This window comes from Medicago truncatula, chromosome 2 (assembly GCF_003473485.1).
Source record: "Medicago truncatula cultivar Jemalong A17 chromosome 2, MtrunA17r5.0-ANR, whole genome shotgun sequence".
Lineage (NCBI taxonomy): Eukaryota > Viridiplantae > Streptophyta > Magnoliopsida > Fabales > Fabaceae > Medicago > Medicago truncatula.
Genome location: NC_053043.1, coordinates 34341484 through 34353615, shown reverse-complemented (window position 1 = coordinate 34353615; position 12132 = coordinate 34341484).

Below are 12132 nucleotides of genomic sequence, written 5' to 3'. Positions count from 1 at the left end.
AAATTGGTAATTGTCATACAATAATCATTTAATATGGTAGTAGTTTTTTTTTTTTTACAAAATTTACATGCTAGTAGTTGATTACTTAGTCTTATAACTTTAGATATTAATCCACAATCAAATAACTTCTTTGTAGTCTATTCCAGACCATTTGTCCATACTTATATCAATTTGCTAATCCTGATTTGAAAACCTAACCAAATAGTGACATTAAAACAAACAACTAAGAACATATATATGGGTCCTACGCAGAAGCATCCCTCTTAATTAGAGTCCTGTGATTGTTGGGACAAAGCCAATAGACATGAGACAGAGGGAACTTGGAAAGTAAATAAGTAGGGGAACAAAAACCAATTTTTTTGTGTCATGTATGGTGTCACCAAATTCATACAGCCCAGGCCCAGTTAAAACAAGTGGGTCACACATTTTATATGTGAAGATTTTTGTACTAAATATAAAAACGACGGTCTATTTTTCCACCTTATGAACTTCTTGCGAGTTCTATGCAATTCAGATTATAGAATTTAAACGACAAAAACACTTTATAAAAACATTCAAAAACACATTGAAATATTCCGGATTTTAAAATTTAAAAAAGGCACGCGAGAAATAAATTTAAACTAAGTCTCCAAATTTTTCAATGACAAATTTAAAATGAAAATATATTTTTTGTTCAAAAGGGAGGATTAAATTAAGAAATCAGTTGAGCACGTCTATTCTAAGCATCATCAAGCAAAATTAAGGAAATGACATTTCAAAAAGTTCCTTCAATATTGTCCAGTGGTAAACATGTATTATTGATGTCCTTCGATCAATGTGTTGAAAAATAAATACAATATCTTAAAGGAGGGGGAAGAATTGAAACATTTACATAACTGCAATCATGGACCATGTCAGCTATGACTTTCCAATACATTTCGAATTTGATCGGCTTCAAATTCAAAAATTGGGAAATTTTTATTCCAATTCTTATGGTCCAAAACACAACTCAAATAACATTATTAGATGAAATTAATTCTGCTGTAGAATCATTGGATAAGGTTGTCCTGCATTGATTTTATGACCACCACGGGGTGAAAGAGGAGTATTATTTTTTAATAATATTTAGAGAAATGAAATTTGAACATCTATTTTGTGATAACTTTTGCTACAACTTTCTTTCTCATACGCACATTATTTTTTGATAAATGATATTTGTACAATCACTATGTGATAATTTCTTAACAACTTTCTCTCTCATACTCACATTATGTTATTATTCTCTCTTTTCTTTTTTCTCTTTCCATTGTTTTTGACAAATAGAAAGAGAGAAAAAAGAAGTTGTCATGATGGTTGTAAAAAATGGTTGTTCAAATATCACTACTCTTATTTTTTACTTTATCTCTCTATTGCTTTGATTTTCGTGCAATACCTATTTTTTCTTTGCAAATTATAATTGTCCCCATAAGTTGTCAACTAAAGGTTGTTCAAATAACAATTCTCTAATACTTATGGTCCAAAGCAAACTCAAATAACATTCTTCTTTCTTTAAACTAACATTTTTTTTTTTTTATCAATGTAGTCCGTAAATTATTAAAATCAATATAAAAGATTTTAAAATTATTCTTCCGTTCAATTAAGATTTTCGTTAAGTTGACCATCAATAGACATTAAATTATGGAAGTACATCAATTTTTAGCGTTCTTAGATGGACCACTCTTTCACATTCTCCCAATTTTTATTGTAAGAAAAAAATACATCAATTTATCACATAAACTTCATTATTTTTTGAAAGGAACCCATAAACCAATCATGCAAACAATCAATCATGAAAACAATCAATTAGTGTCCAAGCATATAATTTTCTTATATACCTCGTCAAATAAAATTTTCATTTTTGTTTGAGAATAAGACTTTGGAGTTTGGACCCAAAAGATACAAGTTTGAACTTCGTTAGTATATTTAAAGTAAGATAAATCTAAGTACATTTATAAGCATTTGTTAATCTTGAATGTTTTTTTAGATGGATGAGATGGCAAAGATATCATTAACTCTCTCATACAAAGTGGAAGTATCTGAATTCGAACCTCGATCATGACGTACAACTTTAAAATTTTGACATTTTTGTCAATTGAACTATGACTTATGGGATATCTTCAAATGTTTTTTGAGTAAATAGTCAATTTCCCCCTGAAATTGTAAGTTTCATCAATTACCCCCTGAAATTTCACAACGTTAGTCAATTTATCCCCTCCGTAAAATTTTTCTGTTAGTGAACATGACGTTTTGCAAATACCCCTCTGAAGTTTTGCACTTATGTGCAAAATGCCCCCCAAACTTAAAAATTTATATTTTTTTTTTCTTAAAAACAAACAATCAATAGTTAAATATTAAAACTAACTATTAATTTTGGAATTTGGGAAAACTACATGCATATATACATCAAAATAGGCTCCAAAATGGGGGAAAATATGTATTTTTTAAAGTGACAATAATGGGATGATTTGTGGATTAATATTGGGGGTTGTGTAGTTTAAATGGTTTGAGCAAATTGTTGAAGGAGTTGGAGGAGTTAAAAGACTAAAACATGGTGAAGGAGAAAATATAAATTTAAATCTGATTATTAATTTGTTTATAAACCTCTAAAAATAATAATTAGTTTATTAGAAATAACCATTATTGTCACTTTAAAAATATACATTTTTCCCTATTTTGATGTATATATGTATATAGTTTTTCCAAACTCCAAATTTAATAGTTAGCTTTAATATTTAACTATTAATTGTTTGTTTTTAAGAAAATAATAATATAAATTTTTAAGTTTGGGGGCATTTTGCACATAAGTGCAAAACTTCAGGGGGGTATTTGCAAAACGTCATGTTCACTAACAGAAAAATTTGACGAAGGAGATAAATTGACTAACGTTGTGAAATTTCAGGGAGATAATTGAAATTTTGTTAATTTTAGGAGAGTAATTGATGAAACTTACAATTTCAAAAAGGAAATTGCCTATTTACTCAATGTTTTTTCTACTCTCAATTAAGGCATCATCTCTTACTTTAAATTTTTATTAGAAAAACTAAAAATAGATTATGATTGAATGACATATTAAGAAAAGAAATGAGGGAAACATTGAGAAAGGATGGTTAGGGGGGTCATGTACAAGTAAATGGAAATCACTGTCAGAAAGTGTGGATGGTGTCTTTGCGTGAGTCATCAAAACAAGCAAGTGGGTCGGTAGCTTGTCCTTTGTACGGATGTACGGCATTACGAAACTACTGATAACTCCGTCACACCAATATCTAGGTCCCATTCCATTAATTCTCCCACGCGCATATCTTACATTTTCTAACACGCGCCACTTGTTCACCCAGTCGTAGACAATCTAAGCTGTTGATTGCTGCCATTTGGCACTCACTTCTCACTTTACATTGAGCAATATTTGTTTTTTCTGACGTCTAAGGTGCGCATACATCATGCATTTTTCTTATCAACTAAGTTAAATTTACGATAATGAAATAATATTTTTTCTATCACAGTCTGAGACAAATGTAAATGATTTTTATTTTTACACAAACACATGATAAAAAAGTAAAATAATTTTTGTTTAGAATTGTGATCAAACAAATGTTGTTCATTTATATAAAATTCACGGTATTAGTTTATATTATTCTTATGTTCAAAAGAAAATTATTAAATTATTATCTTCTTTTTTTAATTCTTTTAATATCTTGATTTTGATTGTGATTTGTACTCCCCCATTCCTTATTACTTTTTTTTAGTGGAGGATTAAACTCCCTTCTTCTTTATTAGTTGTCCAACAAAATTATTTATATTTGTTTATTTGTGATTAGGAAAAGTAGTATTCCACTTGTAGAAATTTACATAACCTTGATTATCTTGCTTGCATTTGGACTAAGAATGTTCTTCTCTGAATGAAAAATACAACATTTTAGAGTCAAACTTTGTCAAAAGAAAAAAAAAAAGTTAGAATTAAACTAAAAAATATGTCACGATTTACAGATGATGACGTTAAACATTAAAATAAATAAAAAAAAAAGACAATAACGTTAAATAAATCATTACAATAAACTTCTTGACAAAAAAAATTACGAAAAAGTGGAATCACTTTTTTTTTGTTTTTTTGAAAGAATTGGAATCACTTTTTTGTTTTGCGAAAACTTGGAAATTTAAAATTTATTCAAATCAATCGGTGTATAGTCTATTTAAATTTTGCAATAGTAAGAGATGATTATAAAGAAAATCACATAAAAGAATTATTTTAGGTTTATTTTCATTATTTTGGTTGAGATGATTATAGTTTATTTCCTCTTTCTTCGTTGAACAAAAATTTATGAATTTGTTCACTATCTTAACATTTTTAATATTCTCAATTTTTTATTTCATTTTAATAACACAGAGTCAACACACGTTAAATGATACTTTTGACTCATCACACACTCAATCCACTCAGTTTTTTTCTTTTCAAAATCAGTTTATAAATCTTTATGTGGGAATTTTTTAAAGGATAATCGAGGAATGGCGTATTTTTATTAATTATAATGAATCATAAAATGACCAAACTTTGTAGCTTGAAGTTGTGACGCTAAACTATTACCACTAAACTAGCAGCATATTTCACTTTTCAGATTTATTAATAACTGATATATTAAGATTATAATATAGTTCGGATACATAAGTTATTTAATAAAGAGTGAGAGTAATGATATTTGAACAATTATTTAAATTTTTGGCTTAATTACATAAATGGTCCCTTAAATAATTATGAAATTTTAATTTGGTCCCCTTATTAATTTTCGTCCCATTTTGGTCCTTTAAGTTACCTCCGTCCATCATTTAAATCCATTCTGTTAACTTTTGTGAAAAACTGTTAACATTCATCTTCCATTTCATCACCTTCATCGTAAAACCCAGAAAATTTATCGTATTCTTCACCAAAACCAGAAAAATTCATTCTTCATCACCTTGAATATCAAATCCATAAAAGAAAAGAAAAACTTAAATTAAACCCAAATTAACAAAATTTAAGCTCATAAATAAAAACAACAAATAATTATTTAACAACAAATAGATATTTAACTCTTCCTTAAAAAAAAAAAATTTAACTCTTTTCCCAGCATCATAATAACAACAGACGCCATCCCCTTTTTCCAACCCCACACCTCTCCTTGATTCCAGAAAGTGAAATTCCTCCCCAAATTAACTATTTCACTCATAAAAATTCAACCAATGACAATCATAGAAATTCTAACCTTTAAAACTTTTCCCCAAATTTTCAAACCCTAACCTCAAGGATATGCTATCGAAGAAATTCCACCAATCACAATCAACAATTAGAAGAATCTGTAAAAAGTTAAAGAATATGGCAGTGAGTGGTTGTTTGATGGGATCTACAAATTGAAGAGATGAAGATGAATTTTAAGGTTGTTCTTGGAAACATTGTTTGAAAAAGTGGAGTAAAGATCCTTGTTATTGAACCTTTATCATTTAGTCATAAACTTATTTTGATTTCAATTTTTTTTTTATTTTTATAAAAAAATCTACAAATTTTCCCCATTTTCCCCTTCAATTCTTGCGTTCATCATAAATTAGAGTTCAAGTGTGCTATTTTTGTGTGTTATACTAAGATTTTAATGTTTGGGGGCTTTTGCTGTGGGATTTGCTGTTGGCAGTAGCAGGTTTCGAGTGGTGTGGGTGTTTAATTGTGGGCTGTTTGGGTGATGTTTTGTTTGGCTAGTAGCCTGTGTTTTCTTTAGCTGCTATTGCCATTTTAGCCTCTATCTGTAATTCCTTGCGTTAAGCACTTCCTGGCCTCTGTTGTTGTTGCTGCAGTTTTTCAGAAAATTCATTGTGTTTATCATCATCTTCATAATGTTTGAAGAATTTTGCAGAATTTTAATTTAATTTCATTTGTTATTGTTGTTTGAAGATTAATGGGTTTAAATTTGTTTTAATTTTGGATGATGATGAATACTAATTTATATTTAATTTTAGAGTTTCTTTTATTTTTCTGGATTTTATGATGGATTTGATGATGAATTTTTCTGGGATTGGTGATGAATACGATGAATTTTCTGGATTTTAAGATGAACGTGATGAAATGGAAGATGAATGTTAACAGTTTTTCACAAAAGTTAATAGAATGGATTTAAATGATGGACGTAGGTAATTTAAAGGACCAAAATGGGACGAAAATTATTAAGGGGACCAAATTGAAATCTCATAATTATTTAAGGGACCATTTATGTATTTAAGCCTAATTTTTTTTTTATAAATGTGACCAAATAAAGTATTCTCTTTGTCCTTATTGAAAGAAGAAAATAAAAAAACATCAAAATCAATGTAATCATTAATTATTTTAATTTTTTGAATATTATTTCAAATATACTCGTACAGAAAATTGTGAAACCTAGAATACATAAATTCAATGGCAGAGCCAGAAAAATCTCGAGTGGCCAATCAAAATATATTATAATATTTTTCTCAGAAGAGGGAAGGAAGTGTTTGTGAGGGTGGGTTGTGTTGTATTTTTCTTAAATTATTATTGGTATTTTAGTAATTTCCTTATAAAAAAAATTAATTTTTTTTTGGGGTTGGTCGGGCCCACCTAAGCCCATACAGTGCTCCGCTACCGCATTCACTAATATTAAAAAGACGAATATTTAATGATGGGTAAAAAAGTCTTTTACTCATCAACTACACCTTAAAGCTTGTGAATTTTTGTTATAGGCCAAATATATCCCTGAGTCTTTTAAGTTTCATGTTTGTTTCAGATAGATCTTTAAGTTTTTAAGATTTCAGATAGGTCCTTTCAGTTTCGAGTTGTTTCGCATAGGTCCTTTAAGTTTCTAAGGTTTCAGATAGGTCCTTTAAGTTTCGAGTTTGTTTCAGATAGGTCATTTCTATCAACCTCCGTTAAGGCAAAGTTGATATGTTCGTTAAGCCAAAGTTGATCTGGTTGGGGAAAAATTGATACCAAGTGTCAGAGAGAACCACATCACCCATTTAACAGACATATCAGTTTTGGTTTAACGGACATAACAACTTTGGCTTAACGGAGGTTGACAGAAAGGACCTATCCGAAACAAACTCGAAACTTAAAGGACTTATCTAAAACCTTAGAAACTTAAAGGACCTATCTGAAACAAACGTGAAACTTAACGGACTCAGGGATGTATTTGGCCTTTCTTATAAATAGGACCAAATTTTTTTAAAAAGATTTCTTATAATAAGGAATCGAGGGAGTAGCCAAAGATTGTTTTCTTGACAATATCTAAAGCGATTGCAAAACACTAGACGATTGCTATAAATCTCAAATTGAAAATGAATTCAATTTGGATTTTAATTACTTGAGTAAGATTCAACACAACCAAACACCACCAAAAAAAAAAATTCAATTTGTGAACATATAAAGCAAATTTTGAACAATAAAGAGATTTGTATGTTATGATTTGCGTGTTAATTACTCAAGATGATTGCAAAAGAGTTGTTAAACATCATTGGAGCCATCCTGTTAATGGTTGTCCCATGTTTGTTTTGGCTAAAAAAACTCAAGTCTCTTAAGGCCAGTGTCAAAGTTTGGAACAAAGATGTGTTAAGCGATGTTCATAACAATGTTAAGATGGTCAATGACAATTTGAATGATATTCAACAAATATAAGATCATAATTATTCTGACAACCTTGACGTTGAAGAAAGACTTGTTGAAATTGATCTTGAAAAGACTCTTTCTTTTCAAGATAAACATAAGTATGATTAGTCCAGAGTCAAATGGTTAAAGACACTAATTTTTTTCTTCACAAGATGATCAAGATCAGATGTTTCTCAACAAATAACCATACTTAAGCTTAATGAGGTATATCTTGATACTCCTTAAAATATTGAAGATCGTGTGATTTTTTATTTGTCTAATCTATTTGCTTTGGTTCCAGTGGCGTTGGTTTGAACCATAAAGTATACTTTTCTCCATCGTTTCAGGTTCGAACATCTTCAATATCCATTTGATGGATTAGTTTAACTTTTTCTAAAAAAAAACGAAAAAGAGTTCCACTTCATTTGCTCAATAAAATGTCCATTTCATAGAATATCCGTTATAGTTAGGAAATTATGGCTCCTTCGTGTTGCACAGTTGCCAAATTTATTATGGTATGATTGCATGTAGATTTTTTTTTTCATGCATGATTGCATGAAGATTAATAAATAGGTGCGTGTATTTATTTTGTGGCATGGTCGTGAAGAAATTAGATATAAAGAAGTACTAGACCGGAGCCCACAAAAAAAAAAGTGGTTACTTTATATGGTAGGACAACTGACCTTTACGCGTGGCCATATGAGTTCCTTTTTGAGCAGACATTAACGATAATATGTAAAGGAAGGAGAAGGACGACACCTCAAGTTTTAGGGCAATGACATAAACATGTACCCTTAACAGCTAATAAATCTGATAAAAACAACTCGTTTTTTTTCTTTCTTCGGGGCTTCTTTTCCCTTTCTATTATATTATTGTAATTATATTGTAGAAAAATGTCGATAATTAGTGATGTTCACGTTCGAGTTGATCGGTTTTTGGCCAAATCTGTTACTCGATATAATATAATTTCATTTGTTTAAGTTGAGTTTAAAAAAAAAACCCATATTTTTACGTCAAATCTGAACCTACACAAATGGTGATGAATCGCATGAACTTGTTCGATTGAGTCGGATCATTAGATTTATGAGAAATTTGTAATTTTTAATACAAATATATATAAAAAAAATCTTTTATGTCATCATTTTGATTAAAATTTCAATACTAATTAGACTAAATTCTATAATTATAAATTTGAATACTTAAATTAGATTGATTTTTACATATAAAATTCTTAAACTATGTGAACTAAAATTAAAAAAATCAAATTAGTGAGTTAGGTCCGCAGGTTCATAAATTTATAATCGTAAACCCTTTTACATGAACCAGACAACTTTCGATTTGAACTTGTTTGTTCAGGTTGCATCTGAACTTGAACAAGTTTGGGTAAGATACAAGTTGGGTTGATTTAGATCATCAGGTTGAACGTGTCACCTATTTTCTAGTTTTATATGCATGTTTGGATTAACTCTTGAGAGAGTCGACAATGATTTTGAAGACTTTAAATCAGTTTTGATGTATTTGATAATTCTCGTTTAGAAATAATTTTGTCTCTATAATTGAGTATAATTTAAATTTAGGATCAAATTAGTGTTTTACTTGCATTTCAGTTCATATTTTATTCAGATTCCACTTTTACTTGTGTTATTTTTTTTAGCATTTTATAATTTTTTTTACCGTTCATCGTCTCACTTAACACTCTTTAGAATTCACTTAAATCAGGACCGTGGAATAATATTCACTCAAGAATTCATTATATGGATGTACATGTTATAATGTACTAAGTGTGAGAATAGTTGAGTGACATTGTCAAGCTTATGGTTGATAATGAGGTCCAGCAGACTAGGTAATTGGAATCCATTAACGCCCTTTCTTGGGACACTTTGGCTACATCAGTTGTACAAGGCCAACAGGGTATCAAAGTTAAACAAATATTGCTTGTACGTAGAACCAATGTATAATGCAACAATCAAGACATGCCCAGGTTCAAGGGAACAATGTACCTTATATATTTTGAATTCCGACCCTAATAAGGTTGCTACTGTGAACCCTAGCTAGAGGGAAACTTGTGGTGAATGATACTATATCTTGAACCCAAGAATACAATAAGATAAAATTATCAATGTTACTTATGTTGTTTGGCCGTTTGAGACTTTGAATCCTGATCTCTGTTCTCCATCTCTACAATCTTTTCAATACTATGAACATCGTCAAGAGGTTTATGTTAAACAATCCCACGTTGGATGGTAGACATTCTAAACAAATGTTTATAGGTAGGATAGTCCTCACTAGAGCAGACCCAAACATAAATTATCAGTGAGGTTAATTTTTTTGGTCTACAAGATATATTAAATTTACCAAAATATTGTACTAAAAATAGTCGTAAAAACTAAATTTACAAAGAAAATAGTTTATCTTCCATTTATTGAAAATTAGTTAAAATAACATCATTTATAATTGTTCTAAGAACATCTTTTTCTATTAAAGTTGCAGGAGGATCATTTAACCACTAATCGCACATCTTGTTATATAATTGACTTTTAACATATTTCATAGTTAAAAAACATATTCAACACTTGCAGTCATCGTTGACAAAACCAGAGCTAAGTTTAGAAGAGCTTAAGACAGAAATTTCTTGCACGTCAAGGTATTTTCAATTTCTTTTCATGTTTGCTTAAAAATAATTAAAATATTTGGGATCCAAACTTTTATTAAATGTTTATACAGCACGTTAATCAGAAAATCGAACATCCAATCATAAACAACACATGCAAGCAAACATACAATCAAAAACCTTGTAACTAAAATGTACTACTTGATTATTTCTTGCTAAAAAACCTTGTAGTACTATTTGATTATTTCTTGCTAAAAAAATAAATATATGTACCTGATAAATTTCAACGCGTTCACAAGCATTAAATGAATGCACATGGATCGGTCAAAAACAAAAAAGGGCACATGGTCATCAAGTATTGGATGTCAGCAGCATCTTCCCAAACAAGAAAGTAGAAAATGTCCAATAGAAAATTTAATATTCAATACAGCTTTTTATTTTAGAATAATATATATATTCAATACAGGTTGATCAAGAAATAGATATTCAATATTCATTGACAAGATTTTCTATTTTTATAATAAGATAATAAAAAATATTATTGTTATATAGTAAAAGATTAGTATTAGTAGTACTCAAAGTAAAGTCTGAAAAAACAGTCACAAACAACACCTTAATAATTAGCATAGTTTAATTAAAGTCTTGACCTAAACAATTTTAAGACTCTCTAATAGTTCCTTAAAAAAAAAAAAAAGACTCTAATAGTTAACTTCTTTCAAAAAAAAAATAGTTAACTGAAAAATACCACCCTCGTTTCAAAAGAAATCCACCCTTAAAAATACAAGTTTAGTCTTTAAAATACGAGCTATAATTGTGAATACAACTATCTCTAACAACGTACTTTGGCATGCCCAAGGTACTTTTGGTGCAGGTTAAGCTTTGCTGTGGAAAGTAAGTAGAACGTAATGTGATTTGGTTATCTTGTGCTAGAGAAATTTGAAAATATTGAAATCATGTGAATAATCTTAACCTAATTGATCTCGTTAAGTTTTATTTTTGGTGGTGGTTGAAACATCAAGTAAAAGGTTTTAGTTATGATATAAATCAATGGTGGGATCATCCGGCTGATTGTCTTGGCAGCATTGTAGGCACCATTTATGTTGGTTTGTAGTCTTTGTTTGTTTAATTGTTTTGGCGTAGTTATGTTGTTCAGTTTGTGTTGTTTTGACCATTTTTGTTGGATGGATTGTTTCTTGTTGTAATTTATTTTGATTTCTAATTAATTTTACAATTATAGTACAACTACCAACATGTATCGTATGTCATTCGCCCTTCAATTCCTTTGTGCCATTTAGCATTCCTCTTTGAAAAAATAAAAATAAAAAATGAAACGGCCCTTGTATGGGTGCGGCTGTGCTCGCATGAGAAGTAAATATATATTTTTCCGTTTCAAAAAAACGAAGTGATTAAGCAAAAGGAATTAATGAACTTCAATAAATAATGAATTGTTCATAGGAAATTGAGTTTGAGTTCTAATTGAAAAAATTATTGATCATATTTTATAGATCACTTGCCCAAACTTCAAATTATGAAGATCTCTTACATAGGAACCAAAAGGTTTAGGCAAAATAAAATAATCATAAAGAGTCGAGACCCTTTATCTAACTTACAAAGATGTGAATTTAGAATCCATTGTAACGACTTAATCAAATCTCCAATAGAATTTATTGGCTCTTGTCATTTGAACGAATTTCTAGAGATGAGATGAGCAGAAGTATCACGTAGCTATGATTTCTCTCAGATATACAGTAATCATATCTCAATTAGACAATTTATCCTATTCACTTGGAAAAAATCGTTATCAAGACCCTTGAAGCATAATCATCTCAAAACTATCTAAATTATTCTCATATGTCGATTCTTTTGAACAATCTTGTAGATCGGACATTGG